This window comes from Rhyacophila brunnea, unplaced genomic scaffold (genome assembly GCF_057557595.1).
Source record: "Rhyacophila brunnea isolate RB1 unplaced genomic scaffold, BYU_Rbru_1.0 scaffold_201, whole genome shotgun sequence".
NCBI lineage: Eukaryota > Metazoa > Arthropoda > Insecta > Trichoptera > Rhyacophilidae > Rhyacophila > Rhyacophila brunnea.
The window spans coordinates 42,335-64,126 of record NW_028232862.1 but is presented as its reverse complement, the minus strand read 5'-3'; the positions used below and the strand labels follow the sequence as shown (position 1 = coordinate 64,126).

General features: G+C 31.7%; 1 long non-coding RNA gene across 1 annotated transcript in view; it reads left to right on the top strand.

Moving 5' to 3' along the window:
- Positions 1–2,300: 2,300 nt before the first annotated feature.
- LOC147071009 (uncharacterized) overlaps positions 2,301–21,792 on the top strand; it is a 42,461-nt gene continuing 22,969 nt past the window's right edge. Inside the window, exons 1-2 of the long non-coding RNA XR_015070861.1 lie at positions 2,301–2,665; positions 7,871–7,954. This is a non-coding gene — a long non-coding RNA (uncharacterized LOC147071009). The remainder of the gene's footprint in view (positions 2,666–7,870; positions 7,955–21,792) is intronic.

Here is a 21,792-nt window from a genome sequence, read left to right as displayed (position 1 = left end):
AAAACATTTTATACATGTGATAGAGGTATTTTTTGCAATTTACATTAAATTTAGTCAATACCATTATGTACGGACTATGTCCAAAATGGTATACCAACATAAAATGAATTGATTTTACAGACATGGGGTGCAGAGAAATAATATTATATTATGTTTATACCTACATCAGATTGAGTATGATAACATTTTTATAATAAAATAATATTATTTGGTACTTATGACATTAAAAGCAAAATTAATAATTAGTAGGTAATCTTAAATGTATTAGTCCTACCTAAATAAATTCACTGATTTCAGGGACATAATAACATGGAGTTAATGTTATAGTATAATAACTACATGTAAATGCAACAGTTTCAATATAATTAATTATTTAGACATGTACCTACTCACTAATATTATTTTTTTTAAATAAAAAAGATAAAAATAAATATCAGTAAGCACTTATTCATTAGACGTAACCAACTGAAAGAAAGCATAGTGGTTCGTACCACGAGAATGTCGTGTATACTATACTATTGAAAATACTAAAAATACTTTCTGCGACTATTGTATACCTACATACTTCATAAACAAAAGAATATCTAGTTGTATTTGAAATGCATGTCCTGACTAAATAATATTCTTTTCGGGCATAAGTTATTATTAGTAATTTATAACTACAATATAATTTATTATAGAGGTAGAATATGCAAGTACTCATATGCACAAAGGAAAACCGACCGCTTGCTGTGCGTTTTTGTGCAGGTCACTCGAGGTAGGTATATTTTCAAATGCACATGTTCCACAAACTGATGTAAACTTTACAGACCTTGTAATAAGGGTTGGTATTCTTCTAAATCTGGGTAAAAAGGTTTTTATGACATGCCCGAGATACCGGGAATTTAAGGTTAGTGTTTAGGAATAAACGTCATATGAAGCAAAGTTAACATGATAAAATAAACACTAATAACATTACATTAAGGGTTAGTTTGGCATTTATCGTCAGATGCACGGAACATTTTAAATTTCAAGGTTCGTTATATTATGGGAGGATTTATACGAGCCATCAGTCATATAATTAAATTGAACAAACACATAAATTGGTCTCGCTGTTCTAACAAATAACATTTTATAATAGTGTCTCACTTTACAAAATTATTATGTGGGTTTCTCTAACGTATATCTTTTTACATAGCCCTATCACTGTCTTATCAAAATATCGATCAGACTTTGGAAAATGATTAATTTTATATAGAAAACATTCAATTAAACTACTTGTGCATTTTTATTTTTACGCATAAGCATTTTATCTACAAATAGCTAAAAGTAGATTTTTTTGTATATAATAATAAATGGGGTATCCATGATTTAAGGGCCTAAATAAAGTGCGAGTTCTTCATGGCAACGGGAGTGTTAATACACAACGTCAAGACCGAAGACAATAATATTATGATCTTATTAGGATCGGACATGGTCGGATAAAAATAATGTAAATAATATTAATATACCTACCTAGTATCTGCTTATTGATTTTAATAATTATTCCCGAACCGAAGAGCTATTTTACGTTTTTCCAAGAGTCGAAGCGAAATAATAAAATATGTACCGTGTATTGATAAAATTCAATATAACACACTAATTAATATAACTCACACCCGACCAGACAAAATGTACAGTCAAATGTTTCATAATATTTTTGCACTTTATAATAGAATTGATAGGATGCATATTAATTTATTACTATAATAATATTTAGTTTAGATTAATAATGCATAGTATCAAAATAATAAGTGTCGTAATGTGGCAATTAAATTATACTGTTCTATCTTTTGTCTATGGCACAAGCAATCATTGTCTACTATCACGGCTGCCAGAATATACCGGTGTGTCAGTAATTCATTAGGCCATCCTCCCACGGCGCAACTTATGTCCGTCGGAACTGAAACTAAAATTCCAGCCAGTATCTAGCTAATGTATTTCAATGGCGGCTCGCTGATGGCGAGACTGGAATCTCTCGGCTTCAAAACGGTCGCGAAGAGATGCGACATGCTAGTCGCGCGGTCTCTCAAGTTTCCAGCCGCCGTAAAACAGTGGTACCAACATCATTAGATTCGGTGAAAAATCATATTTTCTTACCAAAATTGGTAGCACTGCGAACAAGTGTCATGCTATAAAAACCATTTACAACCCAAGACGTCAAAAGTACAAGACAAGCAAAATTGAAATAACCTAATTTTATTCAAGTAAACGCGGCAGCGTGCGTGTTGTTGGTTTTTGTACAAAACAGCTGATGGTCCAGTTTGACAGTTTGAGGTTATGTGATTATTATTTTAAGTGGTTTCAGTAGCGCCGTGTGCGAAGCATCACATTGGCCAGTTTATGAGTTCCTTCACAAACCAGTTCTGTCAGATTTTAGTAGAGCCGTGGGAGGAGGGCCTTAGTGTGACTCGATAATCGTTGTAGACATGGGAAATGAGTCATTTAGGAAGGACTCGGAGACTTTAGTTCAATTAGATGTACCGAGTCGTTCAGACTCAGTCGTTCGTTTGAGTCATTTTTTTCTAATTAACCTTTCCCTTACCATGGTAAAAAAATTACGCCCGATCCCATGCCGTCCACTCAGTGTCCCGATGGAAATTTGGCATTTTAAGGCATTTTAAAAGCTAATTGATTGCTTCAAGAGGTAAAGTATGTTTTTAAATACTATTTAGTCATTGTTTAACATGATATTATGTGTATGTCACATGCAATTATCTTATAATCGTGTATAATAATCGAACATCGATAAATGTACGTCATAACCATACCACGGCATGTCTCGATCTGTTTTAAATGGAACAACCAACACACGCTGTCATTTCACGAAGAGTGGGGGTGGCTAATTCATCCGAAGTGAATGAGGGATGTTTTTAGGTAGCATAACATCTGCATGGACTTGCGTTATCACGTTTACCACATAAAATAATATTTATAATTTTGCAATATCGATTCCCTATATAATTTTAAAACATTGTGATCTTATTGTATCATGTTATTAGGTTTTATTAAAAATCGGATTTTAAAACACATTAAAAATATACTTACATAATTATGAATAATTAAACAACAAAAGTACTCCGATCGTATAGTTTCCACTAAATATATTTTAATATTATGTTTATTATGTTGAAATAATACACATTGAAAAAATTAAATCACTACGCTACTTGAACCTATATGCACGTATTAAGTCTATACCTCTTAGACTATAGATATATCACACCTTCTTTTAGATAAGTTCATAACAAGAGGTTTTATAGTCAATGATAAAATACATAAACATATATTTAATATAATATTGTATCCCCAGAAAAATCTACTTTTATATATATATATATGATAGGTACCGTAATTTAATACTTATATATTTTCGTAGATACTCAACATTATAATAAGCCAATCATTAGATTTAATCAGGAGATCACGGTGGGAAAGATCCCGTACTTACGGAAAATTGTACTAATTTCCACACCACCGTGGAGGTACAGTACAATGGCGCGTTTTTTTTAATCTGTGGTTTCCCCTTTAGGCCTATTCCACAGTACTAAATTTTAACTCAATCTTCTAAGTATAACATATTATACAAACTAAAAATGACTATAGGTATCTACATATTAGTAACTAATTAAATTTTAACTGGAGACACAAAACTTTATATAATATAAATCAACCTAAATAATAAAACTACCTACTATTATATTTCTAAGAATAATACTTATTCTCTTAAACGAAAAATATTAAGAAAAAAAAATTACATAATAATATGTACATAAAAACATGTTACGCAGGGGATTAGGATATTTTATGCTATTTACATATTTAGTCAATACCATTGTGTATGGACGATTTCAATTTAAAATGGTAAACCTACATAAAATGAATTGATTTTACAGACATGGGTGCAGAGAAATAATATAATATTATGTTTATACCTACATCAGATAGAGTATGATAACATTTTTAAAATAAAACAATATTATTTAACTGAAATTAAAAGCAACATGATTAATTAGTAATATTAAAATGTATTACTCGTACCTACCTAAAAAATCACCGATTTTAGGGACACATGGAGTTAAAATTATATCAAAATATATAAATGCAACAGGTTTACTATATTTATTTATTTACATAGGTAGGTACCTACTTAATATTATTTGGTATAAAATGAAAATATAAAAATAAATATAAGTAAGTAATTATTATTTTTTGTACGAGACCTACTGAAAGATATCATAGCGGTTCGTATACACATATACAGAGAAGAATAATAAATATAAATGTAAAAGCCATCACCATGGGTTAAGCTTTTGAAGTAGGGTACTTTTATGGCCATAAAACCCAAATATAACAAAGCATACCGACAGCCCTCAATATTGAATGCACTTTAAATGTACGTGACAAACTTTAAGGCATATTATTATCATACAGACATAACTATTGAAAAAAACATAATATTTAACATGTGTTCAAGTATATCCCATATTTTTCCATACCCATTAGGGAAAGTCAGTTAACATTGCAGTCAGCACGTCCGAACTCAATATTATTTTCGGGCGAAAACTATTATTAGTAATTATTTATGACTACAATATAATTTATTACGGACAAACTAAATAAAATAATATTTGGAATCTTTTTTTAATTCTTCTTAGTAAAACTAATATAATATGTATGTATTATTTACCCTAATATCGTCATAAAAGGATATTTTAGAATATCGTACTAAAAGCCTTGGTGCACCATAAGTTACATAGTTTAAAACTCATTAGAACATAATATTACTTATGTAGCTATCTGATTTCAATATGGAATACTTATAAATGGATTTCATCTTTGGTTTTGCATGTAACATTTGAATGGGTAGGTACAAGATTATGAAATTTATTTATAATTGATATGATATGAATTCTTAATATTTTATTGTAATGAAAGTATGTAAATTGTTAAAACAAAATACAAAGGTATCTAAAAATACACGTAAGCCATGCAAATACTATTTTTCATAATAATTAATTATATATAAATACGCCACCACACATAATATCCCCAGTATCTAAAAATCTTTCATAATGCTACTCTAATTTGAATGTTGTTTTTTATTAGATTCATTACAGCTAAGGCAATTAAAACTTTTTTTTTCAACCCTATGTACCACACATACAGGTTTTTCACATGTTTCACAAAATATGCGACTTCTTCTAGAGGTCGTAATTTTGTGCTACTTGAACTAATTTCTGACAAATAAAAATTAATAGCATCCTGCTGTTGAATGTGAAATTTTTTTGTACTGTTTTTTCTATTTTCTACGTTAGATCTTGCTAACTCATCAGCTAAAATTCGGTTAAATCGTTTTCGTCTACTTCTATCATTTTTCTTCCAATTTGGATATTTTAAAACCCACAAATAATAAGCATTTAAAGCCGCTATATCTATCATTTCCATAAAAAGCCTGAATGGCCATCTTCTGGTGGGTCTCGCACAAGAATACCCTGCGGTCATTTTATCACCTGTATCAACTGCTCCTTTTGTTCTATTATAATGAAGTATAATTTCGGGTTTTTTTTCATTTGACGCACTAACTGAAGCATCGTGAAATTGACTAGATAATAAACATACTGCTTTATTTTTCTTCGGAACATACGAAACTAAAGTTAACCTGCTGGTAAATCCAAAAGTACTACTAAATACTTCTCTTAATTTATTTGGCAAAAAATTAGCTGGAATTTCCTTTTTATTTTTTCTCAAAGTTCCTGTCAAAGTGATGCTATTTTCCAATAAATTTTCCGTCAACGGAATCGACGTGAAAAAATTGTCAGTGGTAACTCCCCGGTTTGAACCGTAATATTTTCGTACTAAATCTGTTACTACTCGTTGTCCTTGATTTACCTCCCTTACGTTATTTATCATACCTGTGTATACCTACATATCTAAAATATATGAAACAGCCGAATCTGCAACAGTCCATATTTTTCTTACCATACTTTCCAGGCTTACTTTTCATGTATACACGAAATGAACAGTTACCTCTAAAGGCAGCTAATCTTTCGTCTACCGTTAAATTAGATCCAGGTGAGTACATATTGCTACATGCATGTGAAAACTTTTCGAAAATGTTTTTTATCGGCTCTAACTTATTGCCAGATTCTGAAAATCTCTGTGCCCTCGTCGTTTTATCGTCAAACCGTATATTGCTATATATATATATATATAAATCTATTGCGGGACATTGCGGCTGTATAAAAAGGCTGTGGGTGGAGAACTTCACTGGTCCAAAGATCGCTAAGCTGTAACTTACCGGTATTATTTCTGCCTGATGATACTAGAATGCCAATGAATGCATTCATTTCGTCTGCAGTAATTGGTAAAAATGTTTTGCCTTGTTCACTTACATGCAAATTTTGGCAGTAATTGTTTGTTTGGGTGCAAATTTCTTCAATCATTTCGTCATTAATAAATAATCTAAACATTTCACAAATATTCTCAACACTTACCGCTTCATTGCGTAAACCGGAATTTTCTGATACAATATTATGAGCCCTGCGTCTACAAACCGGAGGTGGCACTGAACTCCATTCAAATCCTGATTTAGATTTGTAAATTGTTGCCGATTCACTATCACTATCATTCACTTGAACGTCTGGTTCGTGCTCACTTTCAGATGAACTACTTTGATAAACTTCTATTATATTTTCATTATCCGAAATATTATTGTCGTTCACTTCAAACTCAATATCAGAGTCATCACAAAACTCCTCTGCAGCCACCCTGATTTCTTCCTCTGTTAAATATCTTCTCGGCATGATTAAATATTTTCAAAATATTTGTCAATTTGATAATCGGCGTGTAGATGATGGGAGTACGCACAAATCTAACCGTTCGACTGCCTGCTGTGCACCCAAATAATAGTATGTTTTTTTAGGTCGCTCGAAGTTTTCAAATACACATGGCCCACAAGCCGATGTAATTCTTACATTCCTGTCAATAAGGGTCGTATTCAAAATCCGGGTACATTTTTTTTTTATTACGGCTCAATAAAACTGAGCCCTTCCGGTAAGTATTTTAGAATAATAAACGGCATATAAAGCGAAGTTGACTTGCTAAAATGAACACTAATAACATTACGTTAAGGGTTGCTTTGGCGTTTATCGTCAGATGCATTTGAAAAATTTATAATTCAAGGTTCGATATATTGTGGGAGGCTACAGCTGAATGCATCCTTCACAGAATTATGTTGAACAAAGACATAAATTTCTATCTCTGACTAACAAATGACATTTTAAAATAGTGTCTCATGTTTACATTACTATTATGCGCGTTTCTCTAACGTATATCTTTCTAGATAGCCCTGTCACTCTCTTATCAAAATATTGATTAGACTTTCGAAAAATGATTAATTTTACATATAAGACATTCAATTCAACTACCTACATATTTTTCTTTTTATGCCTAAATATTTTATCTACAAATAGCTAAAAGCAGACGTTTATATACATAATAATAAGTGGGGTATCTATGATTTTAGGTCATTTCTAAACTGCGAGACCATCGTGGCAACGGGAGTGTTAAATACATCATATCTTTGAATGGGTGTATGATAAAATAAGAAATACTTATATCAATCTTCAGTATTTTTGAAATATTTTTTCACACTGATATAAATATAATAATAAAAAATATAAATAAAAATTACATAAACAATCACGTAGATTGAAGGGTTTTTCAAATATATATTAATGGATGAGGCTGAATATCTATTAGCATGAAAAGAAGCTTCTCTTTGTCAGTAGAGTTGATTGTTATTTAACAAGATTGAGATTAAAATCAAATCAATTGTACTGTCCAGCAGGGCCACGAGGAGGCGGAAGCGATACCTTGCCAGGATTAGGAAAAAGGATGGGGATAAATTTCGTGGGTCGGGATGTGAAGTCAGGTAAGTCACAAATTGTCATTTTGAGATATAGCAAAAACAAAGTTCAAAAAATTCCCCACATTCCCCTAATTATAGTTATGTTTTTTTATGGATAACAAATCAAAGTACATGTAATTGGCTTTCAATTATATGTCCTAGAAGTATTCTAACTATTTTGTTTCATTAAAACTTATTTGGTTTAAAAAAAGGGGAATTGACTTAACTGGAATTGCACAAAAAACGATTGACTTACCTTACTACGCACAAAGTAATATTGTTATTTTTTCATGTTAATCCGACTAATATTAGCAATAAAACACACATTTTATACATAAATCTTATTGGTTTATTGAACAAAATATTATATAAATTTAAAAGTAGCATTTTTATAACTTTTTTTTTTACTTTAATGTTATTTAAGTAGTGAAAAGGCACACAAACCTGAATATTATAAAGGTTCATCGTTATCATTAAACTTCAGTATGGATTTCTTCAATGGTATCAGGTTAAATATCACTGACTATCTCAGATGTCTCAAGTGACTCATAAAATTCTCTATAATACGGTGAAATGTATGGAAGTAAGTCTATCAAATCTTTCGTCTTGTCTCGTCTTATATATGAAATTTGTTAAAATGCAGTCGTCTCGTCGAGAGTTCTTTTAAATTTCACTATTCCCGGTTTGTGTTTGTTGAATTGAAGCCACTTAACATCTCTCCAAACAAACTTATTCCCCTTCTGTGTCTATTTTTTTGAGTGGCAATGGTCCTTTTAATCGATTCGAGTAGTTAAAAAAATCTGCACGAGTCATTTCAGTGACTTTAAAAGGATTTTTCTTTGCAACCTCACACATTGATTTGGCCCAATCAAGAGGATGTTCGATCGTTCCACTAAATGTCTTTTTTTTCTTCTCAATTATACGATGGTCACTATCGCACTCCATATGTGTGTGGCCAGGGACTAAAAAGTGTCATCAATTTTGTTTAAAGTCTCGCATTACAGCTACGTGGCTATTTTCGTTTTGACCCGCACATCTATCAGAATACATGATCACATGCTTAATATTATCATGTATTCCCTTGGTTAGGTATTTGAACAGGCATGAAGCGATATCGTTAGCTTCTCTATTAGCAAGAGTCTCATGGCATACATAGCAATATCCCTGGTTATTATCACAATCATGCACTGTCAAATGTCGTTTGTAAAAGGCCAGGAACTTCGCTGCATGTCAAATGTTACAATTTGGCAAGAGGAATCTTGCAAGTACCCTTTATCACAACTTTTAGCTGAATATGCGAAGTCAGCTTCGTCATGATGCTCTTTCAATTCCTCACGATTTTTATTTCTTTCTTCATCGTTGGTGGAATTCTTAATTAAGTTAAGTTTATCGCATTTTTGACAAGTATCCTTATTTGGCCGTTTGAATGTTAAGTTCATGCCATGAAATATTTCTGCGTATAAACGAATATTGATGGGATTAGAGCAAATACTCTTCAACTATTGAGAATACATCACAGTTATTGTCAAATGTGGCGGTAAGTATTTTCTGAGAGTCCCTTCTAGAGTAATGACTCTCATAATGATGGAATTGAGAGTATATGTGTCTTTGCTATTTGCCTATCTTCTTCGCTATCTTTGTTTTTAGAGATATTTTTCCTCTTGCATCTTCTTGAATAAGTATACCGGAAGTAGTCGCACGTTTTTTTCTCAAAACATATTTTTAAAAAATGTGACTTTCACGTAATGTTTTTAGTGTACATCCTTTACAAATTGGTTTCTGTAACAGTTCAACAGTCAAATAATATTGAACTGTTACTTGGCGAAAATGTTGTTTTCCTGTTCGCTTTGTCTGACACAACTTTTTTTCGTATTTATAACGTCCATTATAGGTACATGTTGTGTAACTTTTGCCAGTATTTCGTGCAACATTTTTATCATTTCTGAAGGCTTTGTATCATCCCTTAAGTTAATTTTTTGGTGATTATTACTTCTCAATCGAGAACGAGGGTAACAGGTTAAAACATCGTTGTGATGTGTAATCGTGGAAGCACTATTTGAGCATGAAGGGCGTGGTTCTTCAATCTCGGTAAATTAGACTGTAATAATTCTTGAATATTAAAATCAGGATCTTTTATGCTATCAATGAATCGTCAACATACAAGTTATTGGAGTATGTGGTTGAACCTAGAAGCAAGATTATTTATTTGGATATTGTGTAATATCCTTATATATATTTAAATAAATCAAATTCGATAAATTTGGTATATTTTTTATTATTTACAAATAATACACATACTTATTTATATAAGTCATAATTTATTATAATATGACTATTTTACTAAGGTTCTGTTGTTATTTTTTTTTCAAAATTTCTCAAAATATCTTTAAAAATACGTTAGATTCATCAAAAGCAACACTGAGTAGGTATGACGTTTGAAGGTAAGCCAACTATGAGTAGTAAGGTAAGTCACACAAAACGTTGACTTATCTGACTACTCATGTGACTTAACTGTGTACACACCCCGTAAAATAAAAAATATGTTTTGACTGAAACTGCATCTCGCAAATGGTGAGACGTACGGCTTACCTGACTACACACAACGAAAGATTATTTTTTTTCTAGTATAGTGGCATTCATATCTCATTTTTGCTGTTTTGTGACTTACCTGACTACACATCCCGACCCACGAAATTAATGTGGGAAGTAGATATTAATATTCAGCCTCATAAGTGGCATCATGCTACACCAGCTGATGTATTAATCGTATTACATGCTTAATACATAGTAAGCCTAACATTTTCAAAATCTTAATAATGAATTTCCCAAAGTAACATATTGAATGTATCTAATAAAGTACCTAGTAAGACGTAGTATGTATAGTGGGTAAAAATAACTACAGATATCTACCATGTGTATGATAATTTTATATTATGTAATATTATAGCAAAACAAAATATAAATACCTATCCCAAAATATTTTTATGTAACCATATGCCATGTTATATTTTAATATCATAATATTGAATAACGGATTTTAGATTTCAATCGTAAAAAACAACCCCGCATAACCGTAACGTCCGTAACGTATCCTGTAATTATTTGAAAACATTTTATAAATTCTTTAATATATGAACACTTTATTTTTATTGTAACACTGGCACTTTCAACACATAATAATTTAACTTATTTCACATTAGTCATGACTTATCCTGTAATTAATTGAACACTCTTTAATAATATTAACACTATACTATTATGTATTATAACAAACTTATAACACTGACACTTTGAATTCATAAAAAATGTGATTAATCTTATTTCAAATTATAATTTAAAAATAACATTTTTGACACTTTGTTTGGTTTAAGTCTAGAACGTCTGTCACTGATTATAAGACTACTTTTCGAAAATACTCTTTCACAAGGCACTGAAGTTGCTACGATCGATAGACGCTTTTTAACCACCCATGCAAGTCTAGGATAATATTTCTATCTAGGATAGAACCACCATTTAAGAGGATCACAACGTCGATTCAACATTGGTTCTTTCATATACTGGTTCACTTCGATTAAAGCACTAGCCTGTGGACTATAATCTTGTATTATGTTGGTTACTTGCATATCAAAATCATCCCATATCGTTGAAGAACTTTCCAGAGGGGGAGCTAATTCAGCACTTACTAAATTTGGAGAAATATATGCAGACCTTATTGGAGCATTTCTCGCAAGCATAGTTAAGTTATCTTTTGCTATTTTGCAGGAGCTGTCATCACTAAAGCCATAATTTTTATAACGTGGATCTAAAAGTGTTGCATCTGCCAATAATTTATTGTATTCTAACTGGTGAAAGTATTTGTCCATCTTAAGCAACATCTTGTCTATCATCTTATCAAAAACTGGAGTAAACTTGTAATCTGCTTTAAATTTGACGCAATGTTTCTTCAAGATATTGCTCAGCAATATGACCTTAGATAAGGTTACCGTCTTTTCGCTACTCATTTCAATCGTTGCATCATTAAAAAATGATAATAGCATAGTGGCATACTTCAAAGTATCCCACAAAGGGATTGTAGCTATGATCGGTTCCCTCAGAATTAGGAACCTTTCAAACATATAAAATGTTGAGTTCCACCTTGTGGGGACGTCTTGTTTCAGCGACAATGCTTGCTTCTCTGGGTTCATTTGTTTCTGAAGGGTGAAAAACTTCTCTTTGGCTTTAGTCGATCGCTTGAAAAATTCAACAATATTTTTCACCTTATCCTTGGTATTTGGAATTTCATCAATTCCAGCTTTTACAATTAAATTAAGCACGTGTGCAAAACACGGCACGTGCTTCCAGTTGCTATCTCTAATTGCTTTAACAATATTGGGTGCGTTGTCGCTGACTACAGCAATAATCTTTTCATTCGGGATATTCCACTCATGCAAGACTCTTTTTAACTCTGCCCCCAAATATTCAGAAGTATGATTTTCCGATCCATGAAAACAACCTAATAAGGCAGACTCGTTTTGATAACTACTATTTAAAAAATGAACAGTCATAGCCATATAACCGTCTTGAGACGTAGATGTCCAACAGTCTGTCGTTATCGTGAAAAATTCTACTGTTCTTAACTTATTGCGCAATTTTTCAGCGCACTCGTTATATGCTGCATCCAGCAGTGAATTTGACAGCGTTTTACGGCATGGTAAACTATAGGTAGGGTTCAATGAATTAACAAGAGTCTTGAACGATTCACTTTCTACGAAAGAAAATGGTAAGTAATCTTTGACGATCATGTTTAACAATTCCCGATGAATGATTTTTGATTTCGCAATGTTCATGGGTTGATGAAAATAACCGCGAATATTTGACGTTGAAGGAGTGTTAGTTGTTGCCGCAGAAATTATATTATTTACATTGCCAACGCTTACATTATTTAGGGTTACGGTCGTTAGGGATGCAGATTGCATTGATGTACTTGGTGATAAATGTGACAAATTAGCAATATTGTCGTTGTTAACTATATGACTATGTGAATTAGTGGTTTCCGTTGAAATAGTTGAAACGACCGAGTTTCTAGTTAACGTAACTGTTCCATGTTTTGATTTTAAATGACGAGATAAATTACTGATTGAGCCGCCTTTTGTTGATAAATGAGTTCTGTAAATATCGCATCTTGCTAGACCAGTTGGCATTAAAGTAAAATGTGTCCAAATAGGACTTCGCTTTTTATTTACATTTGACATCTTAAGTAAAATACGGAATAATTTATGTATAAAAAGACAAGAAAAGCTATTTTTAGAAAATAGCGACTGACAAATGCACACAAATCTGAAACAGTGAATAATAATAGTATTTTTTATTTTATGGAATCGGTATACATTATATAGGTAATATATTTGAAAAATTATTTGTCAACTTTCTATACCTATCTAAAATTGAAATGTGAATAGTTAAATATTTTCCACATAGCTTTCGAAAGTTTTATTAGATGAATATTTATGGGTGTAATTCTACTATTTAGTATTAAAATATATAAACTGGCAAATGCTATAAAAACCCACGGTACTGTAATGTTTAATAACTTAAATATAAATGTGTCAAATTAGTGCAGTTCTATAATTTTATAATTTATTACGAAAATATTTTCTTAACACTCCCGTTGCCACGATGGTCTCGCAGTTTAGAAATGACCTTAAATCATAGATACCCCACTTATTATTATGTATATAAACGTCTACTTTTAGCTATTTGTAGATAAAATATTTAGGCATAAAAAGAAAAATATATAGGTGGTTGAATTGAATGTTTTATATGTAAAATTAATCATTTTTCGAAAGTCTAATCAATATTTTGATAAGACAGTGATAGGGCTATCTAGAAAGATATGCGTTAGAGAAACGCGCTTAATAGTAATGTAAACATGAGACACTATTTTAAAATGTCATTTGTTAGTCAGAGATAGAAATGTATGTCTTTGTTCAACATAATTCTGTGAATAATGCAATCAGTTATAGCCTCCCATAATATATCGAACCTTGAAGTATACATTTTTCAAATACATCTGACGATAAACGCCAAAGCAACCCTTAACGCAATGTTATTAGTGTTCATTTTACCGTGTTAACTTCGCTACATGTGGCGTTTATTCATAAACAATTGACGAAAAGGATCCAATGCTATTGACCATTGTCTAGTCAAGTCGTAAAAACCTTTTTCCCCGGATTTAGAATATAGACCCTTGCTGCAAGGTTTGTAAAGATTACATCAGTTTGTGGGACATAAGCAATTGAAAAAAATTCTCGAGCGGGCTAAATAAAAACAGCACAGCATGTGGCGTGGCGTATTCACATGTTCTACATGTTTATACTATTATCATATTAGGCAATGCAATATGTTAAATATTGGCAAGGGTAATATTATTTCATTCTGTTTTAGAATTTTAGGAAAAATATACAATGCGATAAATTTCATAATATTGTTGTACCTACTCATTCAAATGTTGTATTCAAACCCAAATATTAAACCCGTTTAAATAAATACCCTGCATTAAAATCAGACAGCTACCGAAAATGTAGGTATGTTCTAATGACTGGCATCAATAATAATATGTTTGTATCTATTTATTATCGTTAACTGTAGCTTTGTAAATTGCGGTGCGGTGCGGTTAATACGATATCCTAAAATATCCTTTTTTTTACGAAATTACTAATACCTACCTATATAAGTTTTTTTTAATTATAAAAGATTTATAAATGAGACATTATTTTGTTGGTCCATGGTTGAACCGTAATAAATTGTATTGTCGTCGTAAATCACTAATAATAGCTTTCATCCGAAAATAATAATGAGTCAGCAAATGCAATTCAAGTGCAACTAGGTAGTACACGTGGAGTTTCTTTTGTTTATGAAGTAGACACACAGTTGCAAAAAATATTTTATAGTGTTTGCAGTTACCTATGTTCAAACTTACCCGTCGGAGAAATCGGTATAATATCTTTTAGTAGGTACAATGAATATTTACTTTTATTTTTTTACGTTTTTATCTCTTAATTTTACGTAATTTTTTATTACCAATAATAAAATTATAAAGTAGGTACCTACTTACATACCTAATAATATGTAAATAAATAATCATAGTGAACCTGTTGTGTTTACATGATATTGTGTTATAATATTATATATTATTAACTATATATTATAATATCTCCATAAGATCGGTGGATTGTAGGTAGGTACAAGAAATTCATTTTAAGATTACTGAATCATTCTAATTTCATAAGTACTGATACCGAAAAGAATGGATGAGGAACTCACATGTATGCTGGCAGCGTTCTTCACGAGTATCACCTTGATTGAGGGTTGTGTGGACATCAGGACATATAATTCAAGATAAAACACGTCTTTGATTTGACAATTTCCCTGCGCAGGGACGTTTAATTACATTAACTTTCCAGACATTGGTTGGGTTACATTATTAATTACACTTAAAGGAGTCTTAGATTTAGCTACGGCACAGTCACTATGTGGGAGCACTATGTGGGAGCACGTGTTTGAACACATTGGCCAAACGGCGCGAAAACGTTTTGTCGGGGACGCGACGCGTGGTTTTGAGGTGGTTATAGGGATTATTAATAACACAATAACGGGGAAAGAGATTCACTAACTTATCATATTGAGACAAGCGTGGCCAGGCCACGCCGAGCACGTGGTCCTGGACACCTACCACTCTCCCGGGAGAATTTGTACTGCCCGCAATTATCTACGACGGATCTATGGGTGATGAGGCAAGAGGGAGGGGCAAAGGGATGAAACAAAAATTACGGTAAATTTTTGTTTGTCTCTCGGCAAGTTACCATTTCCTAGTAGCTGGGCTTAGGTATTCGCCCTTTTTGCCGCTGTTGAAATGTCCCGTGGCGATGTTATTTCGTAAATCAGGGGTGGTGAACCCTAATTCGAGGGCGTATGATTAGGTTGTGGATATGTGATTTGAAACTGCGGACCGGGGGTTTTTTCCATCTGGTGACAGTACTTACCAAATAATATTATTACTTATATAAATAAATATTATCATACTCAATCTGATGTAGGTATATACATAATACTATTATATTATTTCTTATTGGTGAAGTGTGGAGGTAGGCTGTTAAGATCCGACATAAATAGTGCATTGTGCGTCATACGTACTTATTTGTTTTTCTTGAACGAGTACTACAATAATTTACATAATGTGGTGTTGGATAGTTTTTAAAAATCAGATAAACCCAGCAAAAATAAAACCATAATAAGTAGTTTCGGTAAGCTTTGGGCAATCCGACAATTTTGTGCACACTTTTTCATTCATACTTATTTCTTTTCGTTGAATATAAAATACATATTATTATTACACGTCATGTTGTTGGTATTTTTTAATTCATCAAGTGAAGCGCCTAGTTTCAGAAGCCCCTAAAAAGGTTTTCATAAAATTTTGAGTTAGATATATATTTATATATATGTTTTTGTCCACTATATGTTGGACAAAGTTATAGTTTCAAAAAAGGCCTAAAGCCCTTAATATTTATTATCAAAGTATTTTCGTGTGAGTTTCAAATCCCCCTAAAATGAATAAGCCAATCAGCGGCTGCTCTGATGGTCATGTGATACGGATTTCAATATGTCTGCCTGAACAAAATTAAAGTGACTTCGTGTTGATCGCTCTGTAGGTTAATAGTATTTTTCGATATTTATAATGAATGTTGAACTGATAAATGTGTCGAAACGTAAGCCCAATGAGTTAAGGAAGCGTTTAGAAAGAAAATAAATATGGAAAATCAATATCGAACGCCAAAAACGGCAAGTGAATACTGACAATTTCTGCGTGTTATTTGTCCAATAATACAGTGGTGTCTCATCATACTTTCCCTATTGTGAATTATAAAATTTCTTGATTTAAAATAATTACAGTTAACCATTGAAAACGTGAAATATGTACCTATTGACTAAATACTTTTTTCACATATTTTATTAATTATCAGGACCGGTTTTACCAACTTATTATTTTCTATACAAATATTTAAAATGGCATAATAACAAAATATAAAGTAGGGACAGCCACTAACTAGAATATAAATAATTATATTTACACTATACCTATACCATTCATCCGATTACGATAAAACTTTAGTGAGTTATTGTGTGCACATCTGCCAAGGTTTCTGAATTAGAAAAATTATCTTCTTCTTCATTCTATTTTCTTTTATTCGTATGGTTCCAATACCACTCTTCCAATTGCAATGAAACTTTCGTCAGTTGTTGTGCTCACACCCGCAAAGGTTTATGAATTAGTACAACCATCTTCTTCTTATTCTTTTCTATTCGTATGCATTGCTATACCATTCATCCGATTGCGATGAAACTTTCGTCAGTTGCTGTGCTCACACCCGCAAAGGTTTATGAATTAGTACAACCATCTTCTTCTTATTCTTTTCTATTCGTATGCATTGCTATACCATTCATCCGATTGCGATGAAACTTTCGTCAGTTGCTGTGCTCACACCCGCAAAGGTTTATGAATTAGTACAATCATCTTCTTCTTCTTCTTTTCTATCTTCTTCTATTCCTATGATTCATATAACATTCAACCGATTGCGATGAAATTTTCGTCAGTTGTGCGCACACCCGGGATGAATGGTAAAAGAACGCATGCGGGGCAAAAAAAATCATTTTTATATATAAGTATAGACTACTGTTCTATTTCATTATTATTTGTAATGTTTTTAATTATATAATATGTATGTATACAATAGTAAATTCTATATCGTTATGAATGGTATAGGAACCATATGAATAAAAGAAGATAGAATGATGAAGAAGAAGAAGATGATGATAGTTTTCTAATTTAGAAACCTTCACGGGTGTGCGCACAACTGACGAAAATTTCATCGCAATCGGATGAATGTTATATTAATCATAGGAATAGAAGAAGAAGAAGATGGTTGTACTAATTCATAAACCTTCGCGGGTGTGAGCACAGCAACTGACGAAAGTTTCATTGCAATCGGATGAATGGTATAGCAATGCATATGAATAGAAGAAGATGGAATAGAAGACTAAGAAGAAAAATATAGTTTTTCCAATTCAAAAACCTTTGCGGGTATGCACATAATAACTCACCAAAGTTTCATTGCAATCGGATGAATAGTATAAGAACGCATGCGGGGCAAACAAACATTCATTTTTATATATAAGTATAGACTACTGTTCTATTTCATTATTATTTGTAATATTTTTAATTATATAATATATATGTATACAATAGTAAATTCTATATCGTTATGAATGGTATAGGAACCATATGAATAAAAGAAGATAGAATGATGAAGAAGAAGAAGATGATGATAGTTTTCTAATTTAGAAACCTTCACGGGTGTGCGCACAACAACTGACGAAAATTTCATCGCAATCGGATGAATGTTATATGAATCATAGGAATAGAAGAAGAAGAAGATGGTTGTACTAATTCATAAACCTTCGCGGTTGTGAGCACAGCAACTGACGAAAGTTTCATTGCAATCGGATGAATGGTATAGCAATGCATATGAATAGAAGACTAAGAAGAAAAATATAGTTTTTCAAATTCAAAAACCTTTGCGGGTATGCACATAATAACTCACCAAAGTTCAAAATAATGTAACAAAACAATCACCTTCTGTTGTAAATAATGTAATTACATTATTCTAGATTAATACTGTAAACATCTCTACAGTCTTTTGATGTTGGGAAATTGAAAAATCAAGAGTTACGTATTTTTATCAACATAATGAATAGCTAAAAATACAATGTTCTAAAAATCGGATGATCTTGATTTTTTTTTCTAGCAAACGTATATAAGCATAGACATCTTATCCGTGGTAAGCTCAAAATACCTAAACTATCGACTTACCAACTTTTGGCAGCAACGTATTGAATACGTTGTTTAAGAACTCATAAACTTACACATTCAGGAGAAAAACCAGTTGCGTGTGATGATTGTGATTTGAAATGTAATCAAATATGTCATTTAAAAACACCTTGTAGTCTTATAATATGTTGAATGACAATTAATACTGGTGCACACCCTCACAAATGCGATTTGTGTTCATATAGATGCTCGCGAATTAAATTTTAAAAAGACACAATGACGCATTCTGAAGAAAATCTAATAAATGCAATGTATGTTCATATTGATTCTCGCGAATAATATGCGTACTTGCCAGTCCGAGGATTAGAACCTGAGACCCTCGACGCAATAGGCCAACTCTTAAGCTGCGCCGGCATTTTTGGTGACTGGTGAAAAACCTTATAAATGCAATGTATGCTCATACAGATGCTCGCAACTTAGTCATCTTAAAAACAAACAAATGATCAATTCTGGTGAAAAACCTTAAAAATGCGATGTATATTCATATAAATGCGTGCGACTTAGTTGTTTTAAAACACATGAAATGAATATATACATATATAGAACATACTCGTGAAAAATCTTATAAATGCAATGTATGTTCACTTGGATGATCGCGACGGAGTAATCTTCAAACACATGTAAAGATACTTAATGGTGAATAACCTTTTAAATAAATTGACTACCTATACGGACCCTCGGCACAACATTATCTTAAAGTTCACAAAACGAAACAGGAGAAAAACCATTTGCGTGTGATCTATTTCATTTTAAATGTAAACAAATATGTCATTTAAAAACTCATAAACGTGATGAATTTAAATATAAATGTAAACAGATATGTAGGTCGGTACGTTGTTTAACTCACACATTCAGAAGAAAACCATTTGCGTGAAACAATTGTCGAAGCCGTCAGAGGCAATAACTTTTTAAAGTATCTTCAAAACTTCATTTGATATCGATTCTGGAGAGCATAATAATTATGAAGTTTTTGTCTAACACTTCTCTCCTAACATAATACCTACCAGAACTACAAGCATACGTTGCACCATCTGGAGAAACAGAGAAAAAGAAAAAAATCATAATACCTATGCAAATATTATTAGGAAGAGTTAAGTGCCTGCAAGGTAACTCCTATATACAAAATAAATATACTTAAATGTCATTCCAATATTATCTTTTGAAGAAAATATCGTTGCATAAAAATATATTGCATTTTTCAAAAATATGCATACCTAATTGTATTCTAATAACTTATTTATTTTTATTACGGATCATATTGTTAAAAAACAGTAGGTACCTAAGAATAATTATTAATTACTGCTTTTCCCGTATGCAACTGACATTGATCTATTCAAAATCATAAATAAAAAGATAAATGTTAAGAATGGTTTTGTAATTTTGACACTTTTGTGTAATCAAAATATCAATTTTAAGGTAGTCTATTATAAATCGACATTTAGTGAGCATTACACCGTTTTGGCTATTTTGTATAGACTCTTTTGACTGGATGTTCCAAACGGATGCGGTCGTTTTTGTTCGGGATATTTTCACGGGGTACTTAGTGAAAATGGAAAAATGTGAATTTTTCGCGAAATTTAAATGAAAAAACAATAAAAACTCCATGAAAAATCATGTAATTAAATTACTCAAAGGTGTGTAATTAAAAAATGTGGAAAAAAAATGTTTGGTTTTAAAACTTGACGGCTGCTCAAAATCAAATTACTAGCTTAATATAAGAGATAAAAATTTAAAAAATCGCGTTCAAAGTTAACATAAATATACCTAATCAGATGCATCTAACAAATAAAATTTAGGGCTAATTTATTGGTTCAAGTATCAAGTCACTAGAGACCAAACGTTTAGCTGGAACACCCAATTTGAAATTGGAATTTTTCTGTTATTATATGTGCACAAACGAAAAACACGTGCACTAACGATGCACAAACAAATGCACCCAAAAAAAGTTGGAGTTTTAACATTGGGTGATCCAGGTAAATGGACCTAAACAAAGCGTATGAAGAAAATATTGTTCCGAGCGCTGTCTCGTTGTTTTCAAGGTATTGATACACTCTCACATTTGCCTATTGCTAGAGCCTGCACTGTAGCTTCAAAAGACTGAAACAAGTTACCTGATCTCCAAAAATCGTCAGCTAAACAAAACATGCCACCCAGCTCCTTAATAACCCGTTAATATTTTTACTCCAGATGTCCTACGACTCGTATATTGCCACTGGTATGCGGGCCGTAGAGGGAAAAGTAGGTAAGTAAATTTGGAATGAAAGTGTGTAAATAATTGTTAAGTAGATAAAATTTTAATGTTGTATTAAATGATGTGAAAAATATCTTAAGTTGTAAATTGTCTTGTATAAACAATAAAATGTAAACAGTATGAAAGAAGCAGTGTGTGGGTTGTATAGGTAAATCATTCTACAGTGGGACCATAGGCGTTTTGCGTGTGTATTTGAATTGTCATCTGCAATGCCTGATTCAATGCTAACAAACTCAAATTTTGCAGTTTTGAGTTAATAATGCCATGTGATAAAGAATCATGACAGCTACATAATTCCAATTTTTAAAAAAATTCTAAAAAATATCAATAATTAATAAAAGCAAATACTTCCATATTGAATTTATGTGTAATCTACATGTTCACAGTTCTATAAGGAAACATTTTATGTGGTTCCTTATTGAACTAAAAAATTTGAACCACATTGAGCTTGTCATAATTCTACAAGGAAACAATTTAAAAAAAATCAAACCAGTGACAGTCTATTCATTAACGCAATTATTATTCAGAAACCATGAGGCTATTTTTTTTAAATAGATAACTAATTTATTGTAATATTAAATGATTTATTTAACATTATTCTATCGGACGAGTAGTAAATTCATGATTTAAAACAGAAATTACTTGAATTATTATTATTAAAAAAAAGTATCAGGTAAGCATATTATT